The sequence below is a fragment of the Mesoplodon mirus genome, assembly GCF_964341445.2.
Source record: "Mesoplodon mirus genome assembly, chromosome: 14".
NCBI lineage: Eukaryota > Metazoa > Chordata > Mammalia > Artiodactyla > Ziphiidae > Mesoplodon > Mesoplodon mirus.
Window position 1 is genome coordinate 58,300,125 of NC_138990.1, and position 15,442 is coordinate 58,315,566.

The following is a 15,442-nucleotide window of genomic DNA, read 5'->3' on the forward strand; positions in this document are numbered from 1 at the left end:
ATTTCATGAAATCCACTTATAATCATGCTGTGTTCCACATGTTTACTCCCACTGTGTTACTGTTCACACGTCTCTGTCCTAAACCCCTTAAAATTGATTCACTTAATACATATTAAATATTAATAAACACTAATATTATTATATACCAGGTGCTATTCCAGAACCATGCATATAACCGTAAAGAAAAGAGACAAGGTCCCTACCCTTATGGCATTTGTTTCCAAACAGAGAGAAACAATGAAGAAATAAACAAATAAATAAATCTGGTGGGAAAATGGGGTATTGAGTGATAAGAAAGCAAAAGGAAAGAGAGTGACTGAACTGCTATTTTATATTGGGGTAGATACCTGAATGAAGTATTGGAGCAAGCCAAGCAGGTACCTGAGGGAAGAGAATCCTAAGGGAGGGAACAGAAAGTGCAAAGTTGAAAGGCTCTGAGGTAGAAGGAAACCAGAATGGCTGGAGTAGAGTGAGCAAGCGGCAGAGTAGTATGCAGTGAAGTCAGAGAGGGAATACAGGATTAGGTTTCACAGGGGCTCAAAAGCCCCTGTTAGGAATTTGGGTTTTAGTCTGTGGGTTATGGAAAAACCAGTGGAAGTTTTTGACCAGAGGAATAACATGATCTGATTTATATTTCAGAGGGAGTAAAACCAAGCAGGACCTTGTGGGGCTCCTTGGCATGGGAAGCCTCCATGACCTTCCCTGAGTCCCAAAGGGCAGATTCAAACAGTTGTTAAACAGGGAAGGGAGAGGACACAGAGACAGAGGAGGAGCAGCCAAGAAACAATAGTGCAGCCTTGGGGCAGGGTCCTGGTTCTGCCTTAAGGTACACACATAACAATATCTTTGAGCTCTTTATAGAGATGTCAGCATTCTTCATTCCAGAGAAGACCACCTGAGGCCAGATTAAAGGAACCAGAGAAGCACATCAAGATATTACCTGAGACTAGATTAAAGGACCCTGTGCATACCCTGATCTTATCAGCAACCCCACCCTTGAACCATTGCTATAAAAACTTCTCAGTGATTCCTCCCAGGTCGAGACACACAGTATTTCAGGGCATGAGCCCACTGGGTCCCCCTTTGCCTAGCAAAGCAATAAAGCTATTCTTTTCTACTTCACCCAAAACTCTGTCTCCAAGATTCGATTCGGCACCTGTGCACAGAGGCCGAGCTTTTGGCATCAGGCTTTTGGCATGAGTGCTATGTAGAGAGTATATAGTAGGGCCAAAGGTGAAGACAGAAAGACTGATTAAGAGACTTGAAGTTATCCAGGCAAAAGAGAATGGTGCCTGAATCAGAGTGACAGTAGAAGAGGTCATTTTTATTTATCTGAAAGAAGTGCTCTGACAGAGTTTGCTGACTCACTGGATGTGGGCATATGCAAAAAAAAAAGGAGTAAAAAATGACTGAGGTTTTTGATCAGGGAAAATGGGGGAATGAATTTTCCACTTACTGAGATACAGAATACTAGGAAGTAATAGGGTTGGGAAGAAAACTCATTTATCTATTTTAAACTTATTAAGTATGAGGTGGCTAATCAGACATCCAAGTAGGGATGTTTGCTATATAGTTGGTTATCTGAGTCCAGGGTTCAGAGGAAGGGTATGCACTAGAAATATAAATTTGGGCATGGTCAACATATAGATGATATTCAAAGCCATAGGCTGGGGGAGATCATCATGGGAGTGAGTGCAACTAGAGAAATATAGTTAGGGTGTAGTCTGAAAACTAAACTGTGGGGTCCTCCAAATTTAAGAAGCTTGAGATGAATATGAGGAATTTAATTAGGAAGAATAAAAGACAGTAACCAGTGAAGTAGGAGGAAAATGGGGAAGAGTAGACTTCTAGAAATCTAATGTAAAAAATGTTCCAAAAAATGAAGGCATAATCACCTGTGTCAAGTGAAGCTGATAAGTCAAGGAAGATAAGAACTGAGAGGTGACCTTTGATTTTGGCAATATAAAGCCCACTGATCTATTTCATTAGAGTGGTGAGGGATAAAAGCTTGTTTGAAGTCGATTCAAGGATGGGAAAAGATAAATTGGAGATAATGGGCATGGAAAATTTTTCTTGAAGTTCTGCTTCTCAAAAGGGAAGCAGAGAAATAGACAGTAGCTAGAAGGGGACAAAATCCATAGAACTCAATATAAAGACAGGTTATATACAGTAAATACAAAGGTAGGTCATGTAGGAAAAACTGTTTGCCATCCTTTGTGCTCAACCTCCCCTTTTTTAGTTCTTTTCTCTCTCTCTTTCTCTCCATGATACAAATCCTACCCTCTTCGAAACCTGCCTGGATATCCAGGGTCCTGAACAGCCTCTCTATGCTTTGCTGTATCAAAGCTCTCAGGAATAGAAAGATGAATCCATTCTACTAAGTGGCATGGGTCTTAATAGGACTACACGTGTCTGCACTGGCAGATGCTTTGTATTTCTTACACTATCAGTAATCCTCAACTAAAATGATGGATTCAAAATAGATGATATCTAAACTCATCACAGGTCTGCCACCATCTCTACCTTCCCCTTCAACCCCATTGTAAAATGCTATGATACAACGAATGAAATCACTAATTTGGAAACCAGACAAAAGATGAAAAGGCATTTTGGATCCCAGATATGCTTTTCTTATACTATTGTAACATGTGTGGGTTTATTCTGAAAAGTGCATCAGTATTAGAAGCAACCAAGGTGTCCTTCAGTGAATGGATGAATAAATGATGGTGCACCCAAACCATGGAATATTAGTCAGCACTCAAAATAAAGGTGCTTTTACGCCATGCAAAGACATGGAGGAACTTTAAATGCATATTATTAAGGGAAACAAGTCAATCTGAAAAGGCCATATACTATATGATTCCAACAATGTGACATTCTGAAAAAGGCAAAATTATGGAGACAATAAAAAGATCAGTAGTTTCCAGGAGTGAGGTCGAGGGAGAGAGCAACAGGCAGAGCACAGAGGATTTCTGAGACAGTGAAAATACTCTGTATGACATTATTATAATGGATATGTCATTATACATGTGTCCAAACTCACAGAATGTACAACACCAAAAGTGAACCCTAAGGTAAACTGTGGTCACTGTAGGTTTATCTTTGGTAAAAATGTACCACTCTGGCAAGTGATATTGATAATGGGGGAGGCTATGCATGGGTGGGGGCAGGGGACATATGAGAAATCCCTGTACCCACCTCTCAATTTCGTTCTAAACCTAAAACTGCTGTTAAAAAAAAAAAGTCTTTAAAAAATAAAAGGACATCAATAATGAGTGACCCAAGAGAATTGATGTTGACTTTAACTTTTTAACTTCACATGTATTTTTCTACTAAATGTTTCTGGCTTTTTTTATATGTAGCCATTGTGCTAAGCACTGTGGGGAGAACAGAGGAGAAAACAAAGAATGAATGAGACAACTGTGTCTAAATTTAAAAGAGATTATTCTACTCTCCTTTATCCATGATTTTAGTTAATTTTAGAACTTTAGATATTCCTAGATCATAACTGTTTGCATCAACTAAGTGTCTTTAACACAGGCCACTTTACTAATCCTCTGAATTTGGAAAAACATAGGGAAATTCTCCACAGCTACTTTTGTATTGGTATAGGCATGGTAACAAAGAATAGGTCTTCAGAGGTAAAGCTGAAATATTTTTTAACTACTGCTATTCTACCTGAATTTGTGGTAATATTTGAACTTGTATAGTGGTGTTTAAACATCAAATCTAATAAAAGCTAATAATTCAGAGGAAAATAAAGTGGACTACGCCTCTGTAATAGCTGTCAATTGACAAAAGGCAGGTTTTCCTATGGTCATATTAGCACCTTAAAATGAAGCAAAATGCTGAAAGTACACTACACTATACTAACATCAAAACATGCCACTGTTTAGGGCTTCCCTGGTGGCGCAGTGGTTGAGAGTCCGCCTGCCGATGCAGGGGACACGGGTTCGTGCCGCAGTCGGGGAAGATCCCACATGCCGCGGAGCAGCTGGGCCCGTGAGCCATGGTCGCTGAGCCTGCGCGTCCGGAGCCTGTGCTCCGCAACGGGAGAGGCCACAACAGTGAGAGGCCCGCATACCGGGAAAAAAAAAAAAAAAAAAAAAAAGCCACAGTTTATATTTTTAAGTAGCAAAAGCATTCTATGATACAAAAAAAAAAAAACCCAAAAAGCCGAGCAGAGTCATTTGCAAGTTTTTAACGTGAGCTTTTATTACCTTCTACTGCTGATTATGGTACTATCTCTATTATATTTTTATGCTGATTATGGTACTATCTCTATTATATTTTTATATTTGAAAATCAAGACACTTTATATGCCTGATTTGAATGAGGTAAATGAAATGCAAGGTCACCCAAGGCCCGCTTCCCCAGTCAGAACTGGAGTGCTCCAGTGTAGATTAAAATGTGAGAAAAAATGGTAAATGAAAAACTCTTGATGAAGTAAAATTTAATCACAGTTATATAGCAAAGGCCTACTTCAAATAGGAGTGTATGTCTTAACTATTTTTAAAAATTAATAGGATACACAGAAAAAGAGAAGCATTGAGTAAGCTCTGCTTAACTTTTGTGTCTGAACATATTTGCCCTTTCAGAGAAAGACTGGGAATAAAAATGGGAATGCTAATACAAAATATTTCATAAGAGACAAAATTATTTCAAAGTAGACAGTTTAAGAACTCCCTCACTCTCAATCAGCCAGTATTTACTGAGTGATTAGGAACTCAGGCCTCCTAGGAGACCCCTGAGAGCATAAGGAAGAATCCTACCTTCAAGGACCTTACAGTCTAATCCAGATGACAAGTTTCCTATCCAGTGTGCTACTTCCAAATAATAGACATTGTGATGAAATGACATTCATTACATCACTTTTTCGCTCGGCATCTTTCAGCAACTATTTTCTATCACACCAAATCCAGATGTATTTTCTGGTCTATTTAAGATCTTACTATTCTCCTACATTTACCTCACAACCCTGATTGATGTTAGTGCTACTTTCTTCATTAAGCAAATCTTTTTAGTTCTACATGCACGCACACACACACACGATGCTTGGCCCCTGACCCCCTGACTGTCTTGGGTGGAGGATGCTGAGCAGTGGGGATGGTAAGAGATCTGTAGGTATGAGTGAGGTCTGAGAAACAACCACCCCAATGTAGCTGACAGAAAACAAGGACCAGACCCCTAAGCGATGACTAGCAACAGAGAACGGGAAGACTGGAACAGGTAGCCTTAGAAGGGATAAAGCCTGTTAAGGTGTCCACTTCAAGCTCATGCTAGGAAAGGAGCCATGAAGATTACCTATTTTCAGTGGGGAACACTGCCTCTCCCACTGCCATCCCTCTAGACTCCTAGTTCTCATTTCCCTGCCTTTGCACGTGATGTCCAGAACTCACCACCTCCAGGAAACTCCCCAACTCCACTCTGATGTTCCACTATGTCCCTTGTACTTATATCTATTTCAAGTTGTACATGTCTGCCTGACGATGAGACCGTAGGCAATCGGAGGGTAATACACTTACCCTACATAAAATTTTCACATTTGCTCCAACATATAGGAACAGATGGTGCTGAAAGAATGCCTGTTGAATGTATGAATTACAGACATATTAGCCCCCAACACCGATGTTATAGTTGTTAAGAATGTGAATTGCATGGATAATAGTTATTTACTTTACCTTTTTTTTTTTTTTTTCTTTTGCGGTACGCGGGCCTCTCACTGCCGTGGCATCTCCCGCTGCAGAGCACAGGCTCCGGACGCGCAATGTCCAATGGCTCACGGGCCCAGCCGCTCCACGGCATGTGGGATCTTCCCGGATCGGGGCACAAACCCGTGTCCCCTGCATCGGCAGGTGGACTTTCAACCACTGTGCCCAGGGAAGCCCTACTTTACCTCTTTTGATGGTGAGATATATATTTCATTTTCTTACAGCATAACATCATTGATGTTTTATAAAGTTGAATGAAGTTCCTCCTTGTTGTGCAGCCCCTTAATGCATATTAGAGTGAAGAGCATTAGTCACTTTCCCTGGCCAGTAGTATTAAATAAAAGGGCTGAACAATTCATATTTTGTGAGTAACTGCTTCTCGGCTATTTGTCCGGTTTCATCATGGTGATGGTAATTTATAATGTGAGAAAGTTCTTTACAAGGCACTTTGAAAGAGAAAAACTCTTTCCTGGTCTTACATATTGTACATGTCCTGATTTTACATGCATTGTAAGATATTAATAGCACATTCAAATATAGCTTTCAAGGAATTTTTCCTTAATGAAATTTTAATTTGTTAATTCCAAATCCACATGAATTGGGTGATTTTATTGGTAATAAAAGCATGGGTTGAATTGTGAATTTATTTGGAAATCTCATTCTTCATAGTCAGATTATATTTGTCTTCAAATTTCCTAAAATCATCCACTCTACCATGGATATGTAAAATGCTGTACAAACAATCCCTTGTCATTTTCAAAGCCAGTCACGGCACTGTCCTCCAAGAGAAAAAATAATGTAAACTTAGGTTAAGATACTTTATGCCATTCAGAAGTAAAAGAATGTTAATTTCAAAATATCCCACAGTGCAGATTTTTTATTAGGTCAGGTACATGTTTTTACCTATAAATCATCCTAAAGTAATAAGCTTTTACTGCACAGTTAAATGTCATTTCAATTTAAGTTTTTCGGTTTTTTTGTTGTTTGTTTGTTTTTGGTTTCCTACTTTACTTTCAGTAGGTGCATTATTTCCAGTGGCTTTTTCAAAATCCAGTTCTTTGCTACCAGAGTTGTAGTCTCTAAGTCCTTTAGAAATCTCCTAATTGTTTACTCTTCAATGCATTTTTTATATAGAAATAGGCAAACTTTCATTTTTCTCCCATCTTTACCTCATGTAGCTAGAAATTAAGTGATAATGATGATGGCCATTTTGCTTTTGCTTTCTCTTTTCCATTTGAAACCCCAAAATAGATGAGTTTTAATTTTATGTTTTTCCTAATCTGGACAAGTTCAAAAAACATCATTTTTTTCCCACTATTTTTATTATATGGTACTGCCACCTATGGGTCCTACTCATAGAATAATTTTAGTTTGGGGTTTAAAAAAAAAGGATTTGGAACCTAAAAGACCATCTAGTCCTCATCTTTCATTTATGGATAAGAAATTTAAAACCCTACGTGGCTAAATAACTACAATATAGGAACATGGCTAGTTGCTAATAAAGGGTGAATTATCACCTATACTTAATATTTTATACCTTTACAAGTGATTTTAAATTTATATTGTTTTGCCTCTTGTACAACTTGAACAAGCAAAAATACTTCTCAGTCCTAACATTTGAAGATGGATTGTTTTTATAAGTGAGGTAAATACAAGCTATTTTAAATATATAAACATCTAACCACCTAACCATTCTTATTTTAATTAATTTGTGTATTTGTTTTGAGGATTTTTTTTTAAAGAACAAGGCAAAACCTCTGTATTTAAGGAAGTTTTAAAATTCACTATGTTAAGGAGATATTTGCATACAAAATTTAGGTGTTATTTAGAGGTCTAAGGAATAAGATTCAATGTAATTTTAAATTTCTTTAGTAATCGCCAAACACAAGGGGATTGAGGGAACAAAAACAAAAGTGGTATTTTTATTTCTGACAGTAACTGCACAAATATTTTGAAAGTTTAATAACAAGAAAATCCAGTGGGAAATTCACGAATTTTATATTTCTTCCAAAAAAGTTCAAAGTTAATAAAACACATTGGAGTATAATGATTTTTTTATCTTTGTTTTTTTGGTGTTCAATTTAACACGCCAACATTTTATTAATAATTTTTGCAACAATACACATACATGAGATTGGTCTCCGGTTTTCTTTTTATTCAGGCTTGGAAAGTTTTGGAGTCAAGGTTATGCTTAAAATGAATTGGGAAACTTTTATCTTTTTCTATGCTGCACACAGTTTAAATTGGAAGTGTACATAATGTTACTCCAAAGCCTGCCCTCATTTTAGGTCATCATTCTGGTTTTTCCTTCACTGGCTTCTCAGGATTTCTGGAAATTGTTACTATACCCTGAATATGTTTCAGGTTCTATGCAAGATGTTTTTGTTTTGTTTTGTTATACAGCTTTACTAAAGTATAATTGATACACAAAATGCTACATGTATTTAATGTATATAATTTGATAAGTTTAGACATATGCATATACCCATGATATCACCATTATAAAATTAATAAACATATCCATCACCTCAAAAATTTTATTTGCATCCCTTTGGGTTTTTTCATTCTGTTTTCATTATTTTCTTTTTTCTATAGTAAGAACACTTAGCATTAGATCTACCCTCTTAACAAATTTTTAAGTGCACATTCACTTCTTTTTCAGACATCAAAACCATTTTAGTATTTCCCAATTGTATTAACGTAGTGTGATGACTCTGAGATATTAGCATTTCTAAAAATTATATCATTTAATCACTATTTATAGCAAACACTAGAAGTTAAAGTGTATATCCTTTTTTTTTTTTTTTTTGGCGGTACGCGGGCCTTTCACTGCTGTGGCCTCTCCCGTTGCGGAGCACAGGCTCCGGACGCACAGGCTCAGCGGCCATGGCTCACGGGCCCAGCCGCTCCACGGCATGTGGGATCTTCCTGGACCAGGGCACAAACTCGTGTCCCCTGCATCAGCAGGCGGACTCTCAACCACTGCGCCACCAGGGAAGCCCCTAAAGTGTATATCTTAAAAACTGAAATTGAGAGTGGATCAGCCCTCACTCTCCCACCTACCTACTGATCCTCCCTGACCTATTTTTGAATAACTCTCTGAGTTCACTGTGAAACAATACAATAATGTGGTAGGTAACTTTGCCTTCTACAGAGATTCACAGTTATTTTAATGATCTTTTGCAGGATGCAGAGATAATTTATTTCAAGAAATTTCTTTGCTGTATAGGCTAAGCCTAAACACCCAAAAGAGAAATTAACTTGCACAAAGAATGCATTTTACCCCACTGCCCCAAAAAAGGATTATAATGAATGTCCATTGTAAATAGGAAAATAAATCATTGCTCAATTATCCCTGTGTAAAATGTGCTTGTTCTCATTTAAAATTACTTTATAAACAAGGTAGGAAATAATATAAAATGGTTTCAAATGTAACCATATTCTGTGAGCACTTAATAAAGGTTTAATGACAAAAATAATTATAATTAACATTTACAGTACTAGAGAGTCAGTCTGCCTCCTCAGTTCAAGCTCTTAAATTATTAATTTTATTAATTTATTAATTTATTAATTTACTATATACAGAGTTCTGAGCTAGATGCTACAGGAATTACAATGAGTAATATCCACTTGTGGTCCCTCCCAAAACAGTAGTCTCATTGAAGGAATAATTTTAGAAATCACTGGAACACAAAGTAAATCTCTGTACTAGAGAGATGCAAACCAAGTGCTACTGAACAAAGTTCTTAGAAGGAATGTTCTGGTTGAGATTGAACTTTAAAAGTACATGTAGCGAAGGTGGCGGAAGAGTAAGACGTGGAGATCACCTTCCTTCCCACAAATACATCAGAAATACATCTACACATGGAACAGCTCCTATAGAACACCTACTGAACGCTGACAGAAGACCTCAGACCCCCCAAAGGGCAAGAAACTCCCCACGTAGCTGGGAAGGGTAAAAGAAAAAAGAAAAAACAGAGACAAAAGAATAGGGACGGGACCTGCTCCAGTGGGAGGGAGCCATGAAGGAGGAAAGGTTTCCACACTCTAGAAGCTCCTTTGCAGATGGAGACTGCGGGTGGCGGAGTGGGGGAGCTACGGAGCCATGGAGGACAGCGAAGCAACAGGGGTGCGGAGGGCAAAGTGGAGAGATTCCCACACAGAGGATTGGTGCCGACCAGCACTCACCAGGCCGAGAGGCTTGTCTGCTCACCCGCCGGGGCGGGCAGGGGCTGGGAGCTGAGGCGCGGGCTTCAGTTGGAGCGCAAGGAGAGGACTGGGGTTGGGGGCATGAACACAGCCTGAAGGGGTTAGTGCACCACAGCTAGCCGAGAGAGAGCCCGGGAAAAAGTCTGGAGCTGCCGAAGAGGCAAGAGACTTTTTCTTCCCTCTTTGTTCCCTGGTGCACGAGGAGAGGGGATTAAGAGCACTGCTTAAAGGAGCTCCAGAGACGGGCCTGAGCCGCGGCTATCAGCGTGGACCCCAGAGATGGGCATGAGACGCTAAGGCTGCTGCTGCCGCCACCAAGAAGCCTGTGTGCGAGCACAGGTCACTATCCCCACCTCCCCTCCCGGGAGCCTGTGCAGCCCACCACTGCCAGGGTCCTGTGATCCAGGGACAACTTCCCCGGGACGGTGCGCCTCGGGCTGGTGCAACGTCATGCCAGCCTCTGCCACCGCAGTCTCGCCCCGCATCTATATCCCTTCCTCCCCCCGGCCTGAGTGAGCCAGAGCCCCCAAATCAGCTGCTCCTTTAACCCCGTCCTGTGTGAGTGGGAACAGATGCCCTCAGGTGACTTACATGCAGAGGTGGGGCCAAGTCCAAAGCTGAACCCCGGGAGCTGCGCGAACAAAGGAGAGAAAGGGAGATCTCTACCAGCAGTCTCAGGAGCAGCAGATTAAATCTCCACAATCAACTTGATGTACCCTGCATCTGTGGAATACCTGAATAGACAACGAATCGTCCCAAGTTGAGGAGGTGGATTTGGGAGCAACGATATATTTTTTTTTCCCTTTTTCTCTTTTTGTGAGTGTGTATCTGTATGTTTCTGTGTGTGATTTTGTCTGTATAGCTTTGTTTTTACCAGCTGTCCGAGGGTTCTGTCTGTCTGGGTTTTTTTTGTTGATTTTTGTTTTTCTTTTAGTATAGTGTTTAGCACTTGTTAGCATTGGTAGATTTGTTTTTTGGCTTGGATGCTCTATTCTTTCTTTCTTTTTAAAAAAAAAATTTTTAATAAATATTTTTTATTTTTTATTATAATTATTTTATTTTATCTTCTTCTTTCTTACTTTCTTTCTTTTTTTTCTCCCTTTTATTCTGAGCCATATGGAGGACAGGCTCTTGGTACTCCAGCCAGGTGTAAGGGCTGTGCTTCTGAGGTGGGAGAGCCAAGTACAGGACATTGGTCCACCAGAGACCTCCCAGCTCCATGTAATATCAAACAGCGAATATTCTCCCAGAAATCTCCATCTCAACGCCAAGACCCAGCTCCACTCAACGACCAGCAAGCTACAGTGCTGGACACCCTATGCCAAACAACTAGCAAGACAGGAACACAACCCCATCCATTAGCAGAGAGGCTGCCTAAAATCATAATAAGGGCACAGACACCCCAAAACACACCACCAGACGTGGACCTGCCCACCAGGAAGACAAGATCCAACCTCATCCACCAGAACACAGGCATTAGTGCCCTCCACCAGGAAGTCTACACAACCCACTGAAGCAAACTTAGCCACTGGGGACACAAACCAAAAACAACAGGAACTACGAACCTGCAGCCTGCGAAAAGGAGAACGCAAACATAGTAAGTTAAGCAAAATGCGAAGACAGAGAAACACACAGCAGATGAAGGAGCAAGGCAAAAACCCACCAGACCTAACAAATGAAGAGGAAATAGGCAGTCTGCCTGAAAAAGAATTCAGAATAATGATAGTAAAGATGATCCAAAATCTTGGAAACAGAATGGAGAAAATACAAGAAACATTTAACAAGGACCAAGAAAAACTAAAGAAGAAGCAAACAATGATGAACAACACAGTAAATGAAATTAAAAATTCTCTAGAAGGTATCAATAGCAGAGTAACTGAGGCAGAAGAATGGATAAGTGACCGGGAAGATAAAATAGTAGAAATAACTACTGCACAGCAGAAAAAAGAAAAAAGAATGAAAAGAATTGAGGACAGACTCAGAGACCTCTGGGACAACATTAAATGCACCAAGACTCGAATTATAGGGTTCCCAGAAGAAGAAGAGTAAAAGAAAGGGACTGAGAAAATATATGAAGAGATTATAGTTGAAAACTTCCCTAATATGGGAAAGGAAATAGTTAATCAAGTCCAGGAAGCACAGAGAGTCCTATACAGGATAAATCCAAGGAGAAACATGCCAAGACACATATTAATCAAACTATCAAAAATTAAATACAAAGAAAAAATATTAAAAGCAGAAAGGGATAAACAACAAATAACATACAAGGGAATCCCCATAAGGTTAACAGCTGATCTTTCAGCAGAAACTCTGCAAGCCAGAAGGGAGTGGCAGGACATATTTAAAGTGATGAAGTAGAAAAACCTACAACCAAGATTACTCTACCCAGTAAGGATCTCATTCAGATTTGATGGAGAAATTAAAACCTTTACAGACAAGCAAAAGCTAAGAGAATTCAGCACAACCAAACCAGCTTTACAACAAATGCTAAAGGAACTTCTCTAGTCAGGAAACACAAGAGAAGGAAAAGACCTACAATAACAAACCCAAAATAATTAAGAAAATGGTAATAGGAACATACATATCGATAACTACCTTAATTTTAAATGGATGAAATGGTCCAACCAAAGGACATAGACTGGCTGAATGGATAAAAATAACAAGACCCATATATATGCTGTCTACAACAGACCCACTTCAGACCTAGGGACACATTCAGACGGAAAGTGAGGAGATGTAAAAAGATATTCCATGCAAATGGAAATCAAAAGAAAGCCGCAGTAGCAATTCTCATATTAGACATAATAGACTTTAAAACAAAGACTATTACAAGAGACAAAGAAGAACAATACATAATGATCAAGGGATCATTCCAAGAAGAAAATATAACAATTGTAAATACGTATGCACCCAACATAGGAGCACCTTAATACATAAGGCAAATACTAACAGCCATAAAAGGGGAAATCGACAGTAACACAATCATAGAAGGGAACTTAAACACCCCACTTTCACCAATGGACAGATCATCCAAAATGAAAACAAATAAGGAAACACAAGCTTTAAATGATACATTAAACAAGATGGCCTTAATTGATATTTATAGGACATTCCATCCAAAAACAACAGAATACACTTTCTTCTCAAGTGCTCATGGAACACTCTCCAGGATAGATCATATCTTGGGTCACAAATCAAGCCTTGGTAAATTTAAGAAAACTGAAATGGTATCAAGTATCTTTTCCGACCACAACACTATGAGACTAGATATCAATTAGAGGAAAAAATCTGTTAAAAATACAAACACATGGAGGCTAAACACTATACTACTTAATAACCAAGAGATCACTGAAGAAATCAAAGAGGAAATCAAAAAATACCTAGAAACAAATGACAATGAAAACACGATAACCCAAAACCTATGGGATGCAGTAAAAGCAGTTCTAAGAGGGAAGTTTATAGCAATACAATCCTACCTTAAGAAACAAGAAACATCTCAAATAAACAACCTAACCTTACACCTAAAGCAATTAGAGAAAAAAGAACAAAACCCCCCCAAAGTTAGCAGAAGGAAAGAAATCAAAAAGATCAGATCAGAAATAAATGAAAAAGAATTGACGGAAACAATAGCAAAGATCAATAAAACTAAAAGGTGGTGCTTTAAGATAAAAAAAACTGATAAACCAAGAGCCAGACTCATCAAGAAAAAAACGGAGAAGACTCAAATCAATAGAATTAGAAATGAAAAAGGAGAAGTAACAACTGACACTGCAGAAATACAAAGGATCATAAGAGACTACTACAAGCAAGTTTATGCCAATAAAATGGACAACCTGGAAGAAATGGACAAATTTTTACAAATGCACAACTTTCCGAGACTGAACCAGGAAGAAATAGAAAATATGAACAGACCAATCACAAGCACTGAACTTGAAACTGTGATTAAAAATCTTACAACAAACAAAAGCCCAGGACCAGATGGCTTCACAGGCGAGTTCTATCAAACATTGAGAGAAGAGCTAACAACTATCCTCAAACCCTTCCAAAATATAGCAGAGGGAGAATTACTCCCAACCACATTCTACAAGGCCACCATCACCCTGATACCAAAACCAGACAAAGATGTCACAAAGAAAGAAAACTACAGGCCAATATCACTGATGAACATAGATGCAAAAATCCTCAAAAAAAAATACGAGCAAACAGAAGCCAACAGCACAGTTAAAGGATCATACACCATGATCAAGTGGGGTTTATCACAGGATTGCAAGGATTCTTCAATATACGCAAATCAATCAGTGTGATACACCATATTAACAAAATGAAGGAGAAAAACCATATGATCATCTCATAGATGCAGAGAAAGCTTTTGACAAAATTCAACACCCATTTATGATAAAAACCCTGCAGAAAGTAGGCAAAGAGGGAACTTTCCTCAACATAATAAAGGCAATATATGAAACCCACAGCCAACATCGTCCTCAATGGTGAAAAACTGAAACCATTTCCACTAAGTTCAGAAACAAGAAAAGGTTGCCCACTCTCACCACTATTATTCAACACTGTTTTGGAGGTTTTAGCTACAGCAATCAGAGAAGAAAAAGAAGTAACAGGAATCCAAATCAGAAAAGAAGTAAAGCTGTCACTGTGTGCAGATGACATGATACTATACACACAGAATCCTAAACATGCTACCAGAAAACTACTAGAGCTAATCAATGAATTTGGTAAAGTAGCAGGATACAAAGTTAATGCACAGAAATCTCTTGCATTCTTATACATTAATGATGAATAATCTGAAAGTGAAATTAAGAAAACACTCCCATTTACCATTGCAACAAAAAGAATAAAATACCTAGGAATAAACCTAGCTAAGGAGACAAAAGACCTGTAGGCAGAAAAATATAAGACACTGATGAAAGAAATTAAAGAGGATACAAACAACTGGAGAGATATACCATGTTCTTGGATTGGAAGAATCATTATGAAAATGACTGTAGTACCCAAAGCAATCTACAGATTCAATGCAATCCCTATCAAACTACCACTGGCATTTTTCACAGAACTAGAACAAAAACTTCCACAATTTGTATGGAAACAAAATAGACCCCGAATAGCGGAAGCAATCTTAAGAAAGAAAAATGGGGGCTTCCCCGGTGGCACAGTGGTTGGGAGTCCGCCTGCTGATGCAGGGGACACGGGTTCATGCCCCGGTCCGGGAAGATCCCACATGCTGCGGAGCGGCTGGGCCCGTTAGCCATGGCCGTTGAGCCTGCTCATCTGGAGCCTGTGCTCCGCAACGGGAGAGGCCACAACAGTGAGAGGCCCGTGTACCGCAAAAAAAAAAAAAAGAAAGAAAAGAAAAGAAAGAAAAATGGAGCAACAGGAATCAGACTCCCTGACTTCAGACTATACTACACAAAAATAAACTCAAAATGGATTAAAGACCTAAATGTAAGGCCAGACACTATTAAACTCTTAGAGGAAAACATAGGCACAACACTCTATGACATAAATCACAG